The following is a 23539-nucleotide window of genomic DNA, read 5'->3' as shown; positions in this document are numbered from 1 at the left end:
AGTAACCATTAGGCTTACTTTTAATAAGTTTAACACAAACAAGACTTTGTGTTATTGCCGATCATTGCTCTGTGTCTTCTTCGTGTGTAAATACACTTTCCCCACAGCAGCTTGTTTTAATGGCCTCACAATGAATCAGAGTCTCTGTGGTTTATTATAAAAGCCCAAATAAAGGCCTCGCTGCAGCGACCGCACACTTTGACAACGATCCCCTCGGAACAGAGAGCGGAGCACCAAAGATAAATAAACAACAGTCTCACAGATTCTAAGTTACAGGATCGTAATCCACTGTTTGACAACAATAAAGTGAAACAGGGGATAATGTGTCTCTAGTAAATGTCAAATCCCAGACAACACAATGTAAGTACTGTACGTTGCTCCCAATCTTTCCATTAGTGTACCTGAAATATTTCACCTCTTTTATTTGGAAATTGTAAACAGAGTACAGTGCACGTTGTAATGCAGTAATGACTTGGACTGCTGATACTTGAACAAAGCACAATTTTATCTTAAGGCAACACTTCCGTCTCTGTTGATTCTTCATTGTGTGTTTTAAATGGACATTGTGATGCTATCGCCTTTTCTACTTAATGCAGTTAAAGACAAACACTCACTGGTGAAAAGTTAGCTTTGTCTTGTTTTCTCATATACAACAAAAAATTTTAAATTTATAATATCACAGAATATATATACATATATATATTTCTCGCGTTGCTTTAACAGTCGTCAGGTGATGAACATTATCGTTGAGACTGAAAACCAACGAGCTGATGAATTTTTCCCCTGTGTGATTATTTTTAGTTTGACCCTCGGAATATTTTACATATATAAAAAAAAACAAGTTTGTCCCAGTTGTGATTCAACCAAAAATAAAAACAAGACTAGACCTACTACAGTGAGACTGACCTCGAACACAGCTCCGATCAAACAATGCTTACATGTTCAGTTGATGTTTAGCATGAACACAATAAGGTAATAGTTCAGTTTGCTACTACCTGAGGCCGTGACGTGTGTGTGAACACGGCTCCATCACCTGTAAACCCAGCGGCACAGAAATCCGGCCTACAGTCCGGTGGCTCTCCCCTGTCACTGATAACTAATGCTTTATGTGATGATGGATTCGGTGGGTGCAATGCTTTATGTACTTATGGCGTTGTATAAAATTCAGGTCTCCTTTTCTTCAGAACAAAACCTCTTCCCGCGAGGCCGGCATGAAAGCACACCATTTAAAATAATAGTAGCCATTACATTACAGAATAGGGGAGGGGGGATGGGGGGAGGGGGGTGCAGTGCGGTGGCTTTGTGGCAATGATGTGAGAAAGGTTGGTGTCTGCTTGAAAATCTTTTCCTGTCCACCTCCCCCCTGCTGCTGGATCTGGATTCAGGTTAGAGGAAATACAAAATACCCCTGAAGACACGTGCCCTGCTCAGGAGTCTGGAGCTTACATTTCTTATAGTACTTATCAACAGCACATCATGTACATGCCAGACAGTAAAATACCTTTTATGTATTTGGTGTATTCAATATTAGGTTTATCCTTTGCTCAATTCTTCTGTGGGATCAAACAACATAATCATAGGCATCAAGAAAATGGAGGAAACCTAAGTGAGTAAACAAAGGTGTGACAAGGTCTAATGGGGACGCTCACAGTGTCAGACTTTGAAAACCTCTTTGTCTATGCATCCGACATATTCAATTTATCAATTATAAATAAGTATATAGAAATAAATCAAGATAAAATGTATTTAATAATTAGTTTAGTTGGACAAAACGATCACCAGCCTGAGCTTTGTTTGAAAACAGAGTCATTTTGAACCATTTCTGTCAATATCACTATATCGTTTGTGATTTTTGAATTCACAATAGTTTTGTAGTAAATCTATAGTGGTTTTATGCAGCTGTGACAAGAAGGTTCCCAGTTCAAATCCCAGTTTGGCCAGTGTCCACCTGTGTGCAGTTTGTATGTATCAGAGTTTGATGACATGCAGATGGATGTGAGGTTGATCGGAGAATCTAAACGTAAGTATATGAATTTAAGAGTGACTGGTTGTTTGTTCTCTTCAAAACAGACCCAGAAAATACAAGTGGTTATGTGTTCATGTAACAATTGCTTTTTTCAGCACGACCACACAGAGCAGGAGACACACACATGATAATAAAAACGAAAACGGAAGATCTTCATAGTATTTTCCACTTGACATTTAGGGAAGCACAGTTGACTCTCCACTGGGGGGCGCTGTCACACCAGAGGAGCTGTGGCACCAGCTGACGTCCAATGACACAAAACAGAGCAGTTGTCTTTGTGTGAAACAATGGAGCTGCTGATTGAGCAGTGCTGAATGAAGAGACTCATTTAGCTCCCACAGTGATGAGTCTCGCTCGGCTCGCTCTGTCTCTGCGGCTCCTCAGCCCCTCATGTAAGACTGATGCCTCCACAAACAGGAGCTGTAGAAACACCAGGCATGGCTGCTTGTCTCTGGAGCTCCACTCACATCAATTGTCACCATGCACTTCACTATTCTCCTCACACATATCTGCATCTGGAGGCCCGCAAGGTCAAGTTTTCACCAAGTTACGGGACATTAAACTCAAATAATTTGCAATTAAACCCACTGAGGTGACGATTTGAAAATAAAATAAATGCCATCTTGCCTAATATGTATGTTTTTCACTCTTTCAGCCTATGTATTTTTTAGTTGGCAATTCCACTGTGGGTGATCAATAGTGTCATTCAAGCCTCGGAGCCATGTCAGGGCGGCTTCTGCAGTTATGGGCATTCCACTGGTTGTGATTGGTGCCTCCTCCCTCAATCACAACCTCGCCATCTTTTGTTCTTGAAACCTCAGGTCGCCCCCCGGGGGGTCTCAGAGATATGATTCACCAGCTTGCCTCTTCTCCACCTCCAGCGTTGAACCTTTTTCATGTGAAGGTGGTCTGATGTAAAGAAAAGAAAATGGGACGTACATTGCCTGGATCTAGATTTGGTCTGGCAGTCTGTGTTCTTGTGATGAAAGTGTGATGGGAGCTCCTGGTGTGACAGCAAACAGAGGCAGGAGATCTCCTTCTTTAAAAGAGACGTATCATTAATTTGCAGCCTGGAGTTAGATTTGAATGAAGGACTCTCCTTGAACAGGCTGCTGTGGCAAAGGATGGGGTCGAATCCCCTGTTAGGCTAAAAACGACTTTGAGAAGAATCCAATGTCAGGATCACATTGTAAAGGACCAGTGAGTCTAATCCCAGTATGTGGAGCTCTTCACCAGATCTTGACTCTTTGCTGTCAGTCGTATTCTTTGTTTTCACGTCAGACACAATTCTTTTAAACATATTCACCATTCTTTGAAGCTTGGTATTGAAGATATTCTTGTTTTTGCTTTAAGTGCAAATTGTTTGTTCATTTTAAGGATGTGAGTGAGCCGCTGGTCGACTCCCTTCACCTCCTGGGATCCCGCCCAGAGTCTGGAGTCTCTTTCCACACACAAGGGTCAGTGTGTCACATGTTCTCACTTTCTAAAATTAAAACATGACACAACAAATCAGCTGAATCTGCCTTTTGAAACGTTGCTTTTCCATCTGTTTCACCGGATCTTAAAACCTTCAGTGGCAGTTTCTCTTTCCGTCCATTTGCAGCAGATGCACAAACATATTCACCTTTTATGTTGATATTAGCAACTTACTGCTTTTTCTATACATCAAGCAGATATGATGAACGTAAGCATTCATTTAAAGCTCCTTATAGTTCAAGCATTGGTGCCTTTAGCGGCTAAATGCTCCAATAGGATCACAAGCTCATCATAAACTTCCTCTTCCTGCCTTGTCGGCCAGGAAAGTTAAATGATGACATGAAGCCCGGTGAGGCTGAGGTGCAGCTCCAGAGTCCAGTAGCTGTATGATCTATTGTTAATGACACATTAAAACACAGTCAGCACAAAACTTCTTTTCTGTTGACCCACACACTCCTGCACCGGTGCCATCAATGTGTCTGTGGGGGGGGGGGGGGCTGCAGAGTTAACGAGGCAGACTGACAGTGATGGAAACTCCTCCCCTGATGTTGCAGAGTTCAAACCTCCAGTGAAGACGCTCGGTACCCACGTGCACGCTGGAGCTGGAGGTTGTGTTGTGATTATGATACAGTTTGTGTATCAGATGTTTTTCTCTTGAACGGTGGTTCATACAAACTGACTTAAATAATACATCTACACATCTATAGGGGGTCCTGACCCGGACATATTAAATATGCATAACAAGCACGGAGGAGTGAGGATCACACATACAAGCACACGCACATGCACACATACACATACACATACACACACACTCACACACACACATACACACACTCACACACACACACACACACACACATATGCATGTTGTGATATTGGTTCTAGTGAGCTAGTTATAAAAGAAAGCTATAATAGTTGTTCTTTTGAATGTTTGCATGTCTGTTTGGTGTGTGTGTGTGTGTGTGTGTGTGTGTGTGTGTGTGTGTGTGTGTGGGTGTGCATCTTGACAGTGTCCTCTCTACTTCTAAATGATTCTTCTGATCATTATTTCTGCCCACCCGTCGTTCTTCAGTGCTTCACTCCTAACAACACCACCACCCTTCATCCCCTTCCTCCTCCTCTCCTTCTCTCTCTCCAACTCTGGTATTTCCCAGTGACCCCCCCCCCCCTCCCTCCCTCCACCCAGACTCCCTCATCCTCCTCTCTCCTCCCTCCTTCCCTCTTCCTCTCCGTCGCCTCCTCCTCCTCCTCCTCGCTCCCCCTCGCTCCCTCCTCAGATGGGTTCTCCGGTCAGCCGAGTGGAACTGGTGCGGCTGCCGGAGAGATAGACAGTGAGGCGGAGGGGCTGAGCTGAGCAGACGCTGGGTCAGATCGCTCAGCTGCTTTCAGACAATCACAGGGGAGCGAGAGAGAGACAGGAAGAGAGACAGAGAGAGAGACAGGGGGAGACAGAGACAGAGAGAGAGAACAGTGCACATATCGAAAAGGAGAGAACAGGGGGAGGGAGGTAAATATGTGACAGGATGTGGTTTCCCTGAGCTTGCAGAACACCAGTGCACAGGCATACTTTGAGCATGACCTAAACACACACCAGGCGTGCAAGTGTGTGTTGGGCTCCGTTAGGTGGCGAGGAGGGGGGAGACGAACCAAACCACTGGATCTGCCTCTGCTGCTGCTGGTTTCTCTGGTTTCTCTGCTGCTCTCTTTTGGATTTGTGTTTCCTCTCAGCCGGACAGCTCCACCAGCAAACCTCCGGCACCGGAGCCGTCCTCCATCCTTCCCAGTAGAATGCGATTCTCCGCTGGGAGCTCTGGTCCAGTTGCTGCCTCTGCGTCCGAGCTGTGAACTTAGATCTCAGCCGCGCTGTCCAACCAGGTAGGTTCTCCTGCTGTGTGTGTGTCTGTGCGAAGGAGCCGCTCCACGGCTTGTGTGTGGATTGTGTTTTTGTGTGTTGAACTTGCAGAACAACACGCTGCACGCGCACCTTACATCTGTGGGCAGCTGCCACAGCAACACTGGGACCCACTGGTTTGGAGAATGGTGTTACCACAGAGGACAGTTGATTCATTATTAGGGGATGCCACAAACCACAAGTTTGGTTTCTGAGCTGTACAGTCAACAACTAACACACACAGAAACACACAAACACACACATACACACACACACACACACACATTAGGAGTTGAGGACAGAGCATGTCACTCCTTGTTTGGCCCTTTTAGATGAATAGTGAACTTGTGATTATAGGCTACACAAATCTAATTGGATTACTTGATTCACATACAAACACACAGTCTAACACACACAGACACACGTTTACACACATTTACACATTCACCCACCCACCTCTGGTCATTTATCACGCACATCACTGGGCCTGGTGGTTCTGAAGTCACGTGTCTGCTGGGTGGTACAGAGTGGGGCTGGGAATGCCAGAAATGTCTACCTGGATCCACTCCCACCCTGTGAACCCTGACAGTGGTTCAAGATGTGCTGTTCTGCCCCCCCCACACACACACACACACTCCCACTAGTCAGGAGAAGTCCAGCTTGGGGGGGTGATAAGCGAGCTCCTGGAGGTGTGAAGGGCAGAACTGCTTTTTGTTTTTCCCAGTTGGCGTGCAGCATGCGGTCCGTCTGTCCGAGTGGATGTGTGCGTGCGTGTGGACCGTGTGCCCCGGTGCACGAGTTCATCAGGGCATGTGAGAGTTTACCAGACACGAGAAGAAGAAGAAGAAGAAGAAGAAGAAGAAGAAGAAGAAGAAGAGGAGGAGGAGGAGGAGGGTTTGAAGGGAAAAACAAGTTGAGGGGATGGCAAGATGTGAAGGAGAGGTGGGGGGGTTGGGCATGTCAGGGAGGAGGAAGACAGGGCATTTGGAGGAGGAGGAGGAGGTGGAGGAGGGAGAATGTGTGTGTGTGTGTGTGTGTGTGTGTGTGTGTGTGTGTGTGTAAGAGGGAGAGAGAAAGTGAGTGAGCAAGCTCAGGCTGACTGAACTGCTGTTAATGAGTTTCAGCTGGTGAGATGTGAAGCGTCAGGCTGCATTGTTGGTGGGTCAGGAGTTGTCTCTGTCTGACACACACACACACATGCGCACACACACACACACACACACACACACACACACACACACACACACATACATGCACACATACACACGTACACACACATGAACGCACACAGGGAGAGGGATAGATGTGGGCAGAAAATTCAAACATGGACAAAAACACGACATATGTAAAGATGCAGTACACACTTACACATTCACTGACAAACATACACTGCAAATACACACTATATACACACACATGTTCACTCACACAATGAGACAGAGGGAAAGATGATAGATGTGGGCAGCACCACAAATAACATACACATGTCATAGGCTGCACACACATTCAACCATGACCACAAACATGAAAGATGACACATGTGCACACTGACAAAAGTACACTGTAAATACACACTTTACACACACTGTACAAACACTGTACAAACACACACATGCACAGAGGGGAAAATAGCCATGTGCTATGTGTCAAGTGTGTATATCAGAGGCTAAATGTACTGTGGGTGTACGACACTCAGTGAACACATGTAGTAGCACATGCACACATGCTGGACGTGCACATGACACGACACACACACGCACACACACACACTGTAGAAATCCCATATGGCGCATCATGCACGGGCGACTCTGGAGCTCGGCCGTAGGAAATGTGGAAGTGATTGTGGTTGGAGCTTCATTATGTTACGATTACGATGGAGGACGGAGGAAGTGCTCAGGGCAGAAGGTGAAGGAGCCACACCCCCCCCCCCCCCCACCGAAAAGTTCAACTCGTTCTAATGACAAGAAAACAAACTAATTTCCTTGCTCTTAATATTATTTGTCCGAGTACTTCAGATATTTGTATCTCTGAGTTTCTGGCCTCTATTCTCTGTGAGTTGGTATTTGCCCTCCTCCGTGTTGTTTGCTGTGTCCTCGCTCCAGCGTGAGTCAGCTCATGGAAGAGGCTGCAGGTAATTGGAATCCAAATTTTTGATAGAAGTTTTGATAGAATTCTCCCATGCCCGACCGTGAAGTGATCCATCTATCATGACGTCAGTGACATCACATTCCTTGTTTAGTGAAGCTCTGCTGAATATATGCGGCCTCAGCGTTCTGACCAATCGGGGTTCATCTTGGGTTTGGCAGAGTTTCTTTCCAGAGCGGCAACAGAGGGACAGTGACACAGAGAAGAAATGTGATATCATAAAAGACTGAGACTGAAAAGATTCCCACTTAATTTAGATTCTATAAAATCCTGAGTTTCCTCCTTGTGTCGTCATTTGAGGAATGCAAACTACAAACCTTTATGGATATTAGAGTCTAATACACTTTACAACTCAGGCCAAGTGTTGAATCAACGACAGACTTGATGGATCTCTACCTCTTATCTACGATTTATTAACATTCAGAGTTGCAAATGATTTATCAAAGTTCGGCCAGCGGCTTATTAGAAAGTGAAGAAACCTCAGGAGTCTTAATTAATTACTTTTATTAAACTTTGATATGCAGAAGTGTTGGTTCTTCAGAGAGCTACATCCATTAACCTTTATTGATGAGTGACTAACATTCAGACCTGCAGATCTATGACCTTTTATTAACGACTCTGTAGCATCGGAGTGAACACGTCTCTACGTTCGGCCACATGAAACCGAAAGTGTCTGCGCGGCTAAATACCAGGAAGATCATTCAGAGACTCTCACACACACTCGTTTGTTATGCTGCTGATGGGATTGTGAGTTTCTTTTTTCGGATTGTTGCTGATTTACTTTCTGAATTCTTTCTTTCAGCCGCAAGTTTGTGTGTTGTTGTTTATTCCCCTGAGCCTTGTGTGGATTTTTCTGCCGCTCCACTCTTTTAGCAAACATGTATTTTAATCAACTTGTGTTTAGCTATCTGATCCGGGGCACAGTCAATCCCCCTGTGTCGTGTGAAATTTGATTAAGGTAATTGGCAAGCGTTGGCTAGTGTAAACCATAATGTGTGCTCCTCTCCGCTCGGTATGTATAGACAAACACCCGCCGACACACGCACACAAACAAAATGTCGCTTTTATATTCAGTCAATTGAGGCTACATCGAATTGAAAGGTGGTTATTTTTAAACCGCCTTCATTTTATTCCACTCTCATTTCTCGGATGTGATGCAAGAGAGGAAAGCGGCACAAGCTCCAGACTCAGGACGTTTACATCTATTTTGAAGGATTAGATTCCTGAACCAGATGCTGCAATGGGGGACTTCTAGGAGATAATACCGATAATACAGTCATCTAGAATTCCATATAAACTTTGTGCAGCAAACGCGTCTGAATGAGCGTTTTGCAGTTCTCCTGTCGGGGGTTTGCAGCCTCTGATGCACATATTCCCCCCGTTAGAAACGCTTTGGTTGCAGGATCTCCGGCTGAGATTAGTTTCCCTCTCTCGCTCTGCGCGGTGCTTCTGAAGGGACACGGTTTCTTCAAGGCCTTTGCTTTGCCCTCGACCTGAAAACGTCACGCCAGGATGAATCTCCCGGTCGAGGCAGAAAACACAGGAGCACAATATTCACCCGGTGGTTTCGCAGATTTGCCTCGAGGCAATGAAAAAGAGCATCAACCCCCCCCCCCCCCTCCTTGATGTTTCTATAAGGCAGATTGACTCCTGGTGTAATGGATGGTCAAAAAAACAACTAGCAGCAGTATTGATCAGGTAATGTTCAACATAGACACGTCGATAGGGTTTCTGAAAAGCCGAGAACTTGGCTTGTGCAGGCTTTAATAAAATATGACCTGCCTGGAGCCGGTTCACAGAGAAGCAGCGAGTCGCTCCTGGGAAATCTCCTCAAAGCCCTCCACGTTTTTCAACCAAAATAGCAAAAGGGGGCCGCAAGGAACTTTCTATTTTTAACTGAGTATTTATCTCTCCTCCGATCCTAAAGTGACAACCCCCCCCCCCCCGATGTAGTTTCTGTGGCTGCAGCTTGAAAAACAACCAACACACTGTTTGCTCAGGTCGGGGCTGAGATAATGTTTTGCTTTTCACTTTCGAGAGCTGTACAAATCCCAGCATGGATAGATTATGCAGAACAAATCAAACTCATGACTGTCAAAGACATGCGGAGGAGAGAGGAGGGGGAATAGGAGGAGGACATGGATGTTTGCTCCTGCTCATTGAGGTGGAGGAGGAGGAGGAGGAGGAGGAGGAAGAGGAGGAGGACAGGAAAGAGGAAGATGAAGGGGGGGGGGGGGGTAGGGGGTGGGAGCTTATAGAAGAGGGAGAAAGAGGAAAACTGACAATGAAAGAGAGATTGGTGCCTTTTATTCTCCTGAGATGGGAATAGTCATAGAGGGGTTGGTTCCCATGGCAATCGTCCCCCTCCGTGTGTGTGTGTGTGTGGTAGTGTGTTAGTGTGTGTGTGTGTGTGTGTGTAGACGGACTGTACGTGGACCTTGAGACTGTATGGAGACGAGTTGGGCCGAGGTCGTCCTGAGCGGGGGAGCCACCCGGGGCCTTGAAACGGAGGAGACTGTCACACAGACACTATCATCCACACGTCCATTCTCTCTCCACCACCTCTCATCTTCCATTCTTTTTTCACCCACCGTTATGCATCATCCTGTTGTTGCATTAAAAATACAATATTATCTCATATTTGAAGCTTTTTTCTGCAGCTTTCTCAATGTAGACATATTTGTGTTACGCTGTACGGGTTCACAGCACAGTGCATATTTGTTTTTTACCTTTTTAACCGTTAACTATTTATTCTTAAACGTCCACAAATACAGTGCTGAAGAGAAAACTTCTCTTATCTAAGCCACAGACACACATCCTGTTTGGTAATATCGAAATTTAACACAATGTATTGTTGACACACACATACATCAGCTCTGCACTAAGTAGGTTGTGTTTTTAACCGTATTTGTTTGTTAGATAGAAGGATTACTCCAAATCTACTCAAATATAAAGGATAGAAATATAATAAATGGGCGGATGCTGGAGTGTTTCTTTAACATAGTGAGACTAGGGCATTATAAAATAAGAACTGAACCAGGTCACTTTTGACCCACGTTGTGTATCGATGTGTTAAGCTAAAAGAACAACACTTGTTTGTGACTCACTATTTAACTCCACCCAGGCTTGAAAGAACATTTTAAAGAATTCATTAAGCAGAGAATTCCTTGTTGTCACTTTGCTTTAATGCCAGTGGTCATTAGTGTGTAAGTGTGTACTGTGTGTGTTGATAGTGATAACACCACCTACTGTCACAAGGAGGAAGGCCTTGTTTCAACTTTTATTTGATTTACATAAAGTGGCGTGGACCGTAAAGCATGATTAGTGGGCGTGGTCCCTGTTCGCCATCTCCCGCCACCGAGATATCAGGTGCTCGGGGCCGCACAGTGCAGCTCGCAGCCCTCGTTTAAATAATGTTCTAGACTGTTAAACTTTCCTTCTGCATCATCCACAGCATTTTCTATTAGCGTCTGTTAAAGGTGAACAATAATTACTGTGTGAGCCCAGAAGAAAAACCATCACGGTAGCATGGATCCTTGGTTTTGTCCTCATCCTTAAAACCCACCAAATTTCCCCTCTTTAGTTTGTTTCCCAGCGTCTGAGCTGTAATCTCTGGCGTCTCAAAGCGCCTCCTGTTCAGTCCTCTCCGTCCCGCTGTTATTACAAACATGTTTGAACTAACCACGACCTCTCGACTCGCCCGTGGACTCGCCTCGTCTGTGGAGCCGTGACCTTTTAACCACATCTCCTTAGGGTTTATGAGAACAGAATCCAAAAATGTCCGGCTTCACTTAGACTCTTCATTCCCGGCCAGATCCAACAAAACTCCCCTTTCAGCTTAAGCCCCCCCCAAAAACAGTTGCCTGTTCATGCCACCAGTCTAATGGATATAACAGTAAACTGTTGAGCATCAAAGGACGAAAGATAGAAAATTAAATCTTTGTATTTAACAGAAGTCAGAAAAAAAACAACGGTGGCATTGTTCTCGATCTGAGTCTCGATTTGCCACAATCAGCCGGCGACAGGCTGAACTTGCCTCAGTACAGGACATTGTTTCCGTTATCAAGGGCTGTGGAACAAAAGTTTCAACCCCTCACTCACTTACATGGAGGCTCTGCAAAAGTTTGAAGCTTGTGCCGCTGCGGAGGACACAGCTCAGTTTCACAACATTTCAAATGAATTCCAACTGTGACCCAGTTTCATGGAGAAAATAAATATAAGAGCTTCCCGGCCCTCGTGCGGCACAAACCACTTCTTCTCTGACTGTTTGTGTGCTTGTTGTGGTCGGAGAATCATGTTTCCTTCACCAAATTATTCCCAACGAAGATTATGTTTGCTGCAGGCATGCAAAATGAGCTTTGTGTGTCTGTTGTAGTGATGTGCAGGCAGGTAAAGAAAAGGTTTTGATTATATAACAGTTTCCACTAGAAGAGACGTTTAAATTAACTTGATCCTGATTTTTTATTTGGATCAGCTCCAAATTTGCCTTAATTTTTTCACAAAAATCCATTAATTATTCACTAAGAAATTATCTAAAATGTTGTGAAACACCATGTTAGAGATGTGGAGAACATATTGGATATCCTTCCAATTAGTTTCATGGAATTCTGTCCAGGAGTAATCCTGCTAAATAACAAACAAACAACTACTGACGTAAACATAAAATCCTTGGCGGTGGAAACTATGGTTAAGTGCATATTTCCACCAAGGCCCAACATTCCCCTTGAATTCAATCATGCTGCAACACATCACACACACTCATAGATATCATTTATCTAAATATGCCTGATTAAATTCATTAAGACCAATGAATTATTCCAAATCTGTGACGGTATCAAACAAAAACATATCGCACAATGATAAAAAAGGGATTAATTGACTCGGCCTGAATCTCCTCCTGCTACCAAGTTTTGTGGAAACTGTTTTTCCAGTCCGACTGAACCCGAGGATTCAAGGTGATCAGGAAAGGAAGGAAGTTAGGAAGGAAGGAAGGGAGTAGTAGGGGATTTCCAGCTGAAGTGTGTTAACATTGTCCGACACTTACTGACACTGTCACCTGCAGCACCGCAGACCGACGCTCAGTGAGTCAGCGAAGGACGATCGGACGATTTGAGGCTGTTGCCGATTAGATACATGGGTTGTGTGTCCTTTGACCTCTCCTTCAAAATAAAGGTTGTTTGTAAGAGAAGGGAAAACAACTCTGTGGTCAAGGTCTGATAAGGTTTGCTGCGATTCCCTCACGCGCCGGCTAGTTTCCATTCAGATGATGTGAAAGCTGGCGGTTGAACTCCGGCGCCGACTGGGTAACTGTCTGTGAGGAACGGTTTGCTCTGGTTTCAGGTGTGATGCATTTGTGGTGTGACAGACAACAGCCGACCAATCACAGGATCCAAGGTTTGTGTTTGACTTCATCTGCTGAACAGTCGCTGAATCAAATTGCTGGATTGTTCCTGATCTGCAGTCCATAAGCAGTTTTGAGCCTAATTTTTGTGCCATAGGTAATTCTGTAACAAAGGAAACACGTGTGTCAGCACATGAGTGTGGGGATTTTCCCTCACACATCAGAAAGTACAAATGATTCAAACCAGGAGTGAGCTGAGCGTGTGTCCTACTTGCCTATTTTAGCAGTTTCCCAAATAGCGAGTGAAACCACACAGGAGCTTTCCTCATGAATAAATGTGCATGAAGAACAAGTTATTTCTCCATTTCTACAAAATATGATGTATGAGGTCCACACTCATTTTCAGTTGGGATTCATTTAGTCAACAAATAAAAAAGTTTCCTTTCCCCACGTGCATGTCCATGTAGTGACCTCATGTTTACAGCTATTAGTTTGAAAAATCTGCATTAAAAAGCTTAATTTGTAACAGTGAAAACAAAACTACTGCTTGTTGTTTTGCTCAGTTGGGGACAAAGGAACCAAATTACAGATGTGAAAGAACCATTGTGGTGAAAGATCAACTCCGAACAAACACAAAACCAATGACTATAGTTGGTAGGAAACAAGTCAAGTTAGATTTAATTTATATTGTATATTTATGGCACATAAAAAGCAAAAGGAGTGGAGCCACAGTGCTTTAAAATCATTGAAATGAAAATGCAGCATTCTTGGTTGTGGCTATAAAGACAAACAACCATTCATACTCACATTCTCACCGATGAGTTTCCAATCAAACCCTTTCCCAGTTCTGTATTGGGAGAACATGCAAACTCTACTCAGAAAGGGTTTCAAACCGAGGACCTTCTGGCTCCTGACCCACTGTGACTCCTTCCCTTTGTTTTGCTTCAGGATATTTGGCTTCTGTCAACTCTGCTTCTGGACTTGATAAAGAACCAATTCAGATATTGTTCTCAAGAGGACGCGACCACAGGAGGAGCCGCTGCTGTTGTCTCGTTCCCTCGTCTCTCTAAACCACTCTGCCTCGGCCCTCGACTCTACCCCTCGACAGTAAAGTATGGATGATGCAGGACCTGCACTGAATGCAGCCCAGCGCTTCACTTTACTTGTCAGATTAAAAAGATCAAAAGTCGGAGAAGAAGGCGAAGAGGGCGCAGGGGATAAAGCCGGCGAGAGGAAGAGAGGCGGCTCAAAAGGGAGACTACACGGAGAAGAACACAAGAACACAGTTTCCTAATTAATGTCTTCCTCCATTAATCCACTTGGAAGCTTCCCATGCTGCTGGGTTTGATCTCCGCAGCGCTGCTATCAAAGCCTTGTAACACGGTCTTGCAACATGGTGGAGATCTCCGTCAGACTGCATTAAGGAGAACCGTGCATCCCCGTCGCTGCTCGCTCTCGATGCTCTGATGTCTGGAGGCGCAATCTGCCTTGTGTGTGATCATCTACTGGCTGAGGCTCCATGTGCGACTGGAGGAGGCCCGAGCACAACGTCCTAATTTCTAATTAGAGATAGAGCACAATTTAAAGCTGCACTAGTCTTTATTATTATGTGATGTACAATGTGAAGCATGTGAACTGACATGGATTTATCACCCAAGTGTTTTTAGGGTCTTGGAGCTCAGTGCTTTGGTTTTAAAACGCGAATGATTTGCTCCGTCCACAAGATGATGAATCAGATATTTGATCAAAACAGCCTCGACCCTCTCATCTGTTGGTTTTAATGACAACATGTTGGATTCACTGACTCTACAAGCTGAGTGAGTGAGTCATGTGCGGAGACATCATGAGGAGTTGGAAGCCAAACGGAGAGTGAATGTTGGACTTGAATTATTTTTACATCTAGAAAAACAGCTCTTGTTTATTAATGGAGCTGAACAACTGTTTTCTAACACAACAGCCATGACAGCTCCACGAGGGGCCAATCAGATGAAGAATCTTATCTGTGGACAGTTCCTCACTTTCGATGGAGAGTGATGGTGTCTTGGTGGACGCTTGTTGAGATGTGCCGGCTCGGTCGTGGCGGACAGATATGGACACATGCCGGGAGCTCACCAGAGGTCATGTGACTGTTTACTACCCCCCCACAACCCTGACAGAAAAAACACATGAACTTCACCTGAGCAATGCATGGGAAACATGTGGTTTTATAACATTTTGGTGATATAACAGGTGAAGCCCTTGTAAATACTGATGTGAAACCCATCAGATTACATGTGAATGCATGTGATTAGTGACCAGATGTGATAATTCATGTGATTTTTACACATTTGAGCTGTAAAGACCATTTTCAGAAGTTTTTGGATGCTCAAGCAAACTGTTTGAATCCGGTCTCAAATATCCTTTGAACCTCTCGTCATTCAAACAAATCTCCTGGAGCCATTTGTGAAACTTTGAGTTTTGTTGCCCCTAAACACAACAAGTTTTCTGAGAGGGGTTTACGTTGCTGGAAATCCACTTAGCTTAGTTTCTGTAGTTAAGTTAGTTTAGTCCTGGAGTCTCTCTACTAATTGGACAAGTCAATTTGGCTGCTTTGTTTTGCAGGCGAAACAGAAGCACAACCGCCCTCATCCCTTGATGAAAGGTATAAGTTGGTTTTAGACGTTACATCTGAAGACCCTCATGCTATTTTATCTTTCCAGTAGAGTTCTTCTGTCCAGAGTGACCCTGAAAATCAATTATCAGAGCTTCATTAATGTGCCTAGTCCCCGGAGGAGCAACAGGCAATGACTCCAGCGATCAATGTGAGCACAGAGAACCTCGGACTGACAAACTGTTGTTGAGCGAAGGACGTGCAAGACAAGAACCTCTCTCACGCTGTCTCTCACATTCAGCTCAATACAAAGTGCTGTGGGATGTTTTGGGCACAAGGGCCGGAGCTGAGTGCACAGCAGCTCCAGCAAAGCATCTGAACATCAATTCCGGCTTATGAGGAGGAAAACTTATCGAATAAAACCTCTTATCGAATAAAACCTCAAATGCCATTAGCGCGAGACAAAAGATAGAACCGAATGGCAAGAGGATCGTTGCTAATTCAGCAAAAGGGAAATCAATGGACCTCTTCCTGTTTTTTCCCCCTGTAGCTGCTCAGCGTCTGTCTACGCCGTCAAGCCTCCCCGACTCCCAACTTGTCAATCACGGATAGAACTCTGGCTGAGGCGAGGGTGGGGGGCGGAGGCGCGTGTGGGGGGGGCTGCCCGGAGTTCGCGTCCTCCGAGGACGGAGGTTGAGGCGAGAAGCAGAGACTCGAAATCAAAAACATCTCACTTTTCTGTCAGTTCGGCTCTAAAAATACTTCAGCATGCCTCCGCCCCCTCCACACCCTACCCTCGAACCCCCCCCGATCCATTGTTCCGATTGCGTCTTCCCCGTCTCTCGCAGACTACATGACAGAGCCTCGCTTCCCCTTGTTGTTCCTTCTCTCCACAGGGTCGGCACAGAAATGATAAAAAAAAAGCTATTTACAAGTAACTGTAGGCAACAGTGGAAAAATCCAAGACTTGGAAAAATTCTGAACCCGGTTTCCTTTGATGTTGGAGACATTTTTTGGAGGCTGCTCGGGGGAACCGCAGTCCTGAGTGACAATTTAGGGGGGGGGGGACATCAGAGTTCTGCAGATCTGCTGTAAGGCTTCCTATTATTCTTGAAAACCAAAGCAAGACATCAGTCCTGCTTTGCACCGGCAGAGATGCAAAGACACAAAACTCCTCGGCACACACCGTCACCACACAGGAACCGTTTAGAAGAGTTGGACACGTTTGTCTTGCGGGGGGGGGGGGTGGGGGGGGGGGGTGTGTGCAGCGGCCGTCAGCCTGCCTAATTCCCCGGGGCTGATCTGAGGCCTGTAGAGATATGATTGTGCAGCGTGTTGATATCCACGAGCCAAACAAAGCCATTCATGTTAGGGCCCCTGGAAAATTCTGGCTTCATGACAACCGTAATGAATCTCCTGTTTCATCTCCCTCTCCCTTCTCCCTCCTCGCATGTTGATCACCCTCCTCTATTCAAAGGACTCTAATTGCAACGCTCCCTTTCTTTCCAGTCTCTACTTGCCATGCATTACACCCCCCCCCCCCCCCCACATCCTCCCCCCTTCTTTTTCCGAGGTACAATCTCCAACCTGGCCGTCCCATTTCCTCTTTCTCCCTTGATTGATTCTCACCTTTTCCATTCTTGCCGTTCACCTCATTAATGTTGGAGCCCGACTGCTCGTTTCCTCCACTCCTTCCTCCACCACCCCCCCCCCCCCCCCCGCCCCGCCTCACTTCCTGTCCTGTCGTCTCTGAAGCGACAGCTGGCTCAAATCCGCTCTATCCGGCCAAGGTCCCGCCATGTTTCCGTAATTAGAAGGAGTATAATGAAGAGGGCTCCTCTCTATTATATTATAATACTGGAAGGGGGAGGGGGGAGGACACCTCCGCTGCCATTAATACATCCATCCAACTGTCCGTCCATCCAGCCGTCCATCCAGCCGTCCATGAATTTAATCACCGGGACACAATAGGATGTCACCTGCTTCCAGATGCAGCCGCAGATGTGTGTCACAAGCCATTTGGGGCGAGCTGGCGTCCGTAGCGGCCGTTCATCACGGCCCACTTCTTCCTCCACGGCCTCCTCTTCCTCTACGGTTGTCTTCATTAATTTGGTCTCTCTCTGAATGAGGCGGAGGGAGCCCGTGGAAAATCAGGCTCATTTAGTCGTGTTGATTTATATATTTACAGACGCTCATCGAGCATGTTCTTCTTTATTGGTTTTCCTTCTGAAATCCCAGAGGAATCATGGTTATCCGAGTGTGAGTGTTTGCTCTCACTTGTGTGTGTGTGTGTCTCTCTCTCTGTGTGTGTGTGTGTGTGTGTGTACATGCAGTTTGTCACAGAGCAGTAATGTGATCCTCCATCAGTAAAATCGGGTGAGGTGAATAGAACATTTACTTAAGCGCAGTACTAATGTAGAGTTTTAGAGTTGTTTGTACTTGAAAATTGATACTTGATACTTTTACTCCAGCACGAGTAAGAGGCAAATATTAACACGTGTTCATAGTCTCTACAGATTCATCCACGTGTTGTCAGGTTCTAAAATATGACGCATTATATCATGAGTTAATGCATAACTACTATTTTTCATAAATGTACATAATTATTATTATTATTATTCTGTGGCCTTTCTGTTAGGTATATCTTTCTAATACTGATGTACTTTTTTACACCAAGTGTGTATCACGATATAAACTATGTATATTTGTGCTTTATACTCACTTGTAGTAACTTTACATTCACTTATGTGGTTTTTGCCCATTTTCCAATGATACATGATTTTTTCTTTAACTGTGAATTTCACTGTAGAGAGGTATTTTAGAATTTGTCAGCAAAAAATGCAAAGAGCCGAAACTTGCACGACTCAGAGACCCACGAGTGACCATGAGCCTCTGTCTTCCTCTCAGGGTCTGTGCTCAGAGCGACTCACACGTGGAGCCATGGGCTGCGGGCTACGCAAGATGAAGCCGACGTCGGAGGAGAACAGTCCGGGGAAGATCTACTCCACCCTGAAGAGGCCGCAGGTGGAGACCAAGGTGGGCGTGGCCTACACCTACCGCTACCTGGACTTCCTCATCGGCAAAGACGGTAAGGTCTCCGCCGAGAAAACAAAAAAGATCTGTGACTTCCATTGTTTTTTAGTGTCGCGCCTGCAAGAAGAAAAACAGAGGCCTGTCTCCATCTATAAATTTTCCGCCACAGTCCCCGAGCCAGACTTGTCCGCCGAGCGATTGTTGCTATTGATCAATAATCCCCACAGCCGCCTCCTGCAGATATATTACAGTCATTTTGTGCTGTGGGGTTGTAAAAAAAGTCTAAATTATTGCCCCCTTCCACATGCACAGTTTAAATTATATGAACACCTCAGGGCGTTTGCCGTTTTTGCTGCATCATGATAAGGCAGCGAATGTGAATCACAAGTTTGCAAGCAGCCCGAGCGGAGCAGCAATCTCCTCTCCGCGGCTCCTCGTATATATTTCACAGAATAACGTCCCCCCCCCCCCTCCCCCTGTGATTAATCTGTCTGGTCCCACTCTGAAAATGCCATTACACCTGCATATCCTGAGCAGAAGAAACATCCATGCGGAAAAATCCATCACTCATGTTTACTGAATAATAGCCCTCCCTGTAATTTTCATCAGGACTTTTCTTGTAATGATGGAGTGTTAATTAGCGCCCGCTCCCCGTCTGGCTGCAGTCATTGTAATTTTCGTCTCTGACAATTAGTCAGTAATACTTTCACATTGTGCTAATGATGTGGAATTTGTGCAGCCCTCTCCAAGCCAAATATCCTGCTGGTGGCCATCAATTATGTATGGGGGACCGGGTCCGCGAGCAGAGGATGCAAACAAAGTGAAGGGTGGGCCTGCCGGGCTGGAGGGGGGGTTCTGTTCGGTGTCGCGGTTCTGACTCGAGCTCCGAACAGCTAACATGTTCACTGTGAAGATGTTACCGACAGCCAAACACAATCTGCGGCTGCCTGTGCTGTGCATGGAAATATGGAGATAAATCAGTTTCCTTTGCAAAAATAGCATCAGTCCACCGACGCACACAGACACACACACACACACACACACACACACACACAGAGAAAAGGCCGGTAGAAGCCCCTCCTCTCTTTCCTCTCCTCCGTCTGAGGTGTTTACGAGATGAAAGGTGGGCGTCGCTTCCTGAGATGCCGAGACCTCAGCTAACGACTCCGGGGCTTCTTTGTGTCTGAGTATGTGTGTGTGTGTGTTTGTGTGTGAGCGTGTGGGAGTGTGTGAGTTTGCATGTCTGTTTGTGCTTTTGTGCTTTTGTAACAGACAGTTTGAAGTTGAAAGATTAAAATAGTTTTTACTGTGGGTAAAGTGGAGATTAGAGTCACATATTAGATCAGGCTCTGTTAGATCAGGTTGGATTAGGTCCCAGCAGCACAAGGAAAGGTCACGTCCATGTGGGACAGGGTAGAACTAAGCATGGTTAGTTTAGATGAAATGAGACAACTTGTTTGTACTTTATAGACCAAGCTGATGTCAGTGCTAAGAACTTCTTTACGCTGTTAGATGATGCAAATCGAGATGAGCTCTACCTAAACTCAGGATGTGCACAGAAAGTAGGTTGTTTACCTGGAAAATACACTTTAAGTGTGTAATTGAACCTGAAAACAACCAATGTTTCTGCTGCTGTTAGTTTTTAAAAGAAAAAGTTACTTTATTAAAGCCCCCGAAACCAGAGCCCCGGTTCCTCTTCTTCCTCACAGCTTTGAGAATCACTTCAATCCCATGACCTTCTGCAGCTGGCTCTCCAAATCAAACAAGAGAACAGAATCCAATACGAAAAGAAAGCAGACTAAAATCTTTTAAAAAGCAGTAAATTCCATTATTGCACTATTGTAATGTGATTGAGATTTATAAAGGACGGTTACAACAATCAGAAGTATTGTGCTCCCTGCCTGTAAACTCTTACTGAGCTCCGGGAACAGCCATCGAACATATCGATTTACAAAGTAAAAGCACCACGTCATCTGCCAACAGTCAGACTTTTTAAGCCTTCTGCCTCAATGACCCTGGTTTCAGCGCTGACTCCTCACAGTTGGTTCATAGATGAGGTTTAGAACCAGGACTGAATGAAGGTAACATTTATAACGGAGGTCGTTAAGGTGAAGGTGAGCAAATGGGATATTAATGTGCACTGGGAATATGTTTGTGTGCTGGAGGCCAGGGAGGAGCCGCGCTGCTATATTTAGCCATCGCTCTGTTACTTCAGCTCTTCGACAGTTATAGCTGTAATGATGGGGGTGGGTGAGGGGTGGGGGCGGTGGTGGGGGGGGGGGGTTTGGTGGTACGGGAAGCCTAGGAGATGTAGTGTGCGGCGTGTTCAGCCTGACAGTTGATTAGTCTCCATTAGTTTGTCAGGCTGACTGGACTGGATGGATGGAGGAGCCGGGGGAACGTGGGTGTCTGCGGTGCCAGGCGGGCTGTTCCATCGGCCCTCGTACGGGACCTGACACGAGGGCGGGGCCGGAGGGGCCGGGGGGGCTGCTGGTGCACATGTGGGGGTTGGATAGGTTCCTCCCTATTGTTGAACTCTGTGTTAGTGCCTGTGTGTGTGTGTGTGTGTGAGTGTGTGTTTGGCTCGCGGCCACGTTATTATCTTCAAGTTGTGTTATGCTGGGGGTTGGTACTTACTGTAATCAGTTTTCTCTTGCTCTGTCTCTCTGTCACTGTCAGTACGCCTCAGTCTATGAGTCTGTGTTGTTCATCTTAAAGTGTAAGTGTGTGTGTTTGTGTGTGTGTGCGTGTGTGTGCGTGTTCTCCCTAAGAGCTCATCGAGTTTGGGGAAACCAGTTTGTCAGTGCAGCCCCAGTGGCTGAATGGTTCCACTGCATCAGCAGATTTTCATGTTGAAGGGTCAGCGTGTGGCTCACAGGTGTAATTACCTTGAACCAGGTTCGTGAGTGAGAGGTAAAGATTCTGGAGGTTTTCATCAAAACGCCGGTTCAGTATTTAATAGAGACGGAACCGATTATGAAATGGAGAATAGTGCAGAAAATGTGGTGCACGTCTTTCTGTGTTGATCTCCTGTGTCTGCGCTGGTTTGTGTCAGGTTACTCCCACAGTCCAAAGACAGAGGCTAATGGAGATTTACTTTAATTGGAGACTCTAAATTAACAATTGCATATATGTTACTTCCTCATTTAACATTAGCAAAGCTGACGTTTTAAAGAACATCTGTATCTTCTTCTTCATTAACTTCTGAAAGAATAAATAAACAATCTTCTTCTTCCTGCAGCTTTGGCCTGAAGTTCGTGGTTATTCAGATAAAATGTAGCCTCTCATTCTGATCACATGACCCTTCTCTGTTTGTGGTACTGTTACGTAATGTTTTAGCTTTATGTATTAGCAGTATCTCATGTTAACCTACCAGGACACATGTGACTGTTTGTGGTCTCTGGGTCTCAGGTCACCTAATTGTCTGAGTCTTGTGATTCCCAGAAAAATAAGGAAGACCTTAGTGTTAGCTAATTTACTAAATTATCATTTGATTGCGTATCTTTTGCATCTGAAACAGTCTTGTTATGTTTCGTAATATTATGAAGAAAGAAGTAATATGGTCTGATTGCATAAAGTACTTTGCTGTGTCACAACCCACAGCAACAAAACAAGCATGTTTTATTTACGGTAAAAGCCGGAGAACAACAACAAGAACATTTACGTTGTCATATTCAAAACGAGATTGCTTCAGGGCCGTGTTCTGCAGCAGCATGTTCGGGACAAAATGAAGTCAGAGTTTTTTACTTCCTCTTCATCTCCCTCTTCTCTTCTCTGTGGCCTCGTGTTGGTTGATTTCTCTTTGCTCTGACTCCTGCTCTGTGAATAATGTTTGTCATAATTTCCGGCTACAGTGTGAGATCATAGCTCTTCCCAACGGCCCCCCCGACGTCCCTGCAGCTACCAGGCAGAAATAACACCTTTCACTGCAGAGGGGGGTGATGAAAGGAAGAGCAGAGGCACACTAACCCCCCCCCCCCCCCCCCGCTGCACTAAATATCAGAGCTTCTGCCGGATGGTTTTGGATCCGCTTCGTGGTCACTCTGCTACTACTCGTTCAGCCCTGAGAGAGCTTCACAACAACAAGAAAATGGCGAGTCTGTACGATATTGAGATCATGACCCCACGGGGGGGGGGGGAGCCGAGAAGGTGCCTTCGTCATTGCCTTGGTAGATGGTGTGGAAAATTGTAAACACAAGAGCACAACGGACTCAGGGACGTGTGGCACGAATCGTGTTTCCCAAAATGTTATTGTCACAGAATGAAAAAATTGAAAAACAAGGGGGATGCACTGCTTCTTCTCTGCAGGCACGTTGCAAATGCTGGAAATATAAAGTTGTCGCCCTTGACATCAGAGCCGGTAGGCAGACATGTGACGTGCTCACACACACACACACACAAACACACACAGACACACAAACACACATGAGCACACAGGACCAGACGTCGCTTGATATCATCTCGGGAACGAGACACATCATTTATATGCAAAACCCCCAGAGCCCCAGGTCCCCTTGTTAATATGAGCTGTAGTAGTGGCAGCAGGTGAGTGACACGCAGGAGCAGCACCCCCCCCCCCCCCCCCCCAGCCCCACCCACCAACCCCCCCCGCTCCTCTCAGATATAAGACTGAGCTGCAGGAGAGGTCAGCGGGAACGCCACGCGCCGGAGTGGCTTTCTGAGGGGAGATTAGTCCTTGAATGGCGGGGGAGCCTGGATTTACCCCCCCCCCCCGGCTCCTCGGAGCGAGAGGTGGAAATGAATCGCGGTTATTGAAGGGGAGAATGACATTGAAGACTGAATTCACGGTCATCTGGTTTTTACATTATATTTCCATTATATCCCCGCTGCCCAGGGTGTGGCTGCGGCGCTCAAACCGAAACACACGATTAGAGATGGGGAGGCCGGCCACAGTGAGCTCAGAGGGAAGTGTGTCTCCGATGCTCTGAGAAATCAACGGCCTAGTGGTGATCGTGTATCGGAAAATACCGAATTCATATTCCCGGACCTCCCTCCGAACCGGCCTGTCGCTGC

This window comes from Platichthys flesus, chromosome 11 (genome assembly GCF_949316205.1).
Source record: "Platichthys flesus chromosome 11, fPlaFle2.1, whole genome shotgun sequence".
Taxonomy (NCBI): Eukaryota; Metazoa; Chordata; class Actinopteri; order Pleuronectiformes; family Pleuronectidae; genus Platichthys; species Platichthys flesus.
The sequence above is the reverse complement of the archived record's forward strand: the minus strand, read 5'-3'. Positions refer to the sequence as shown.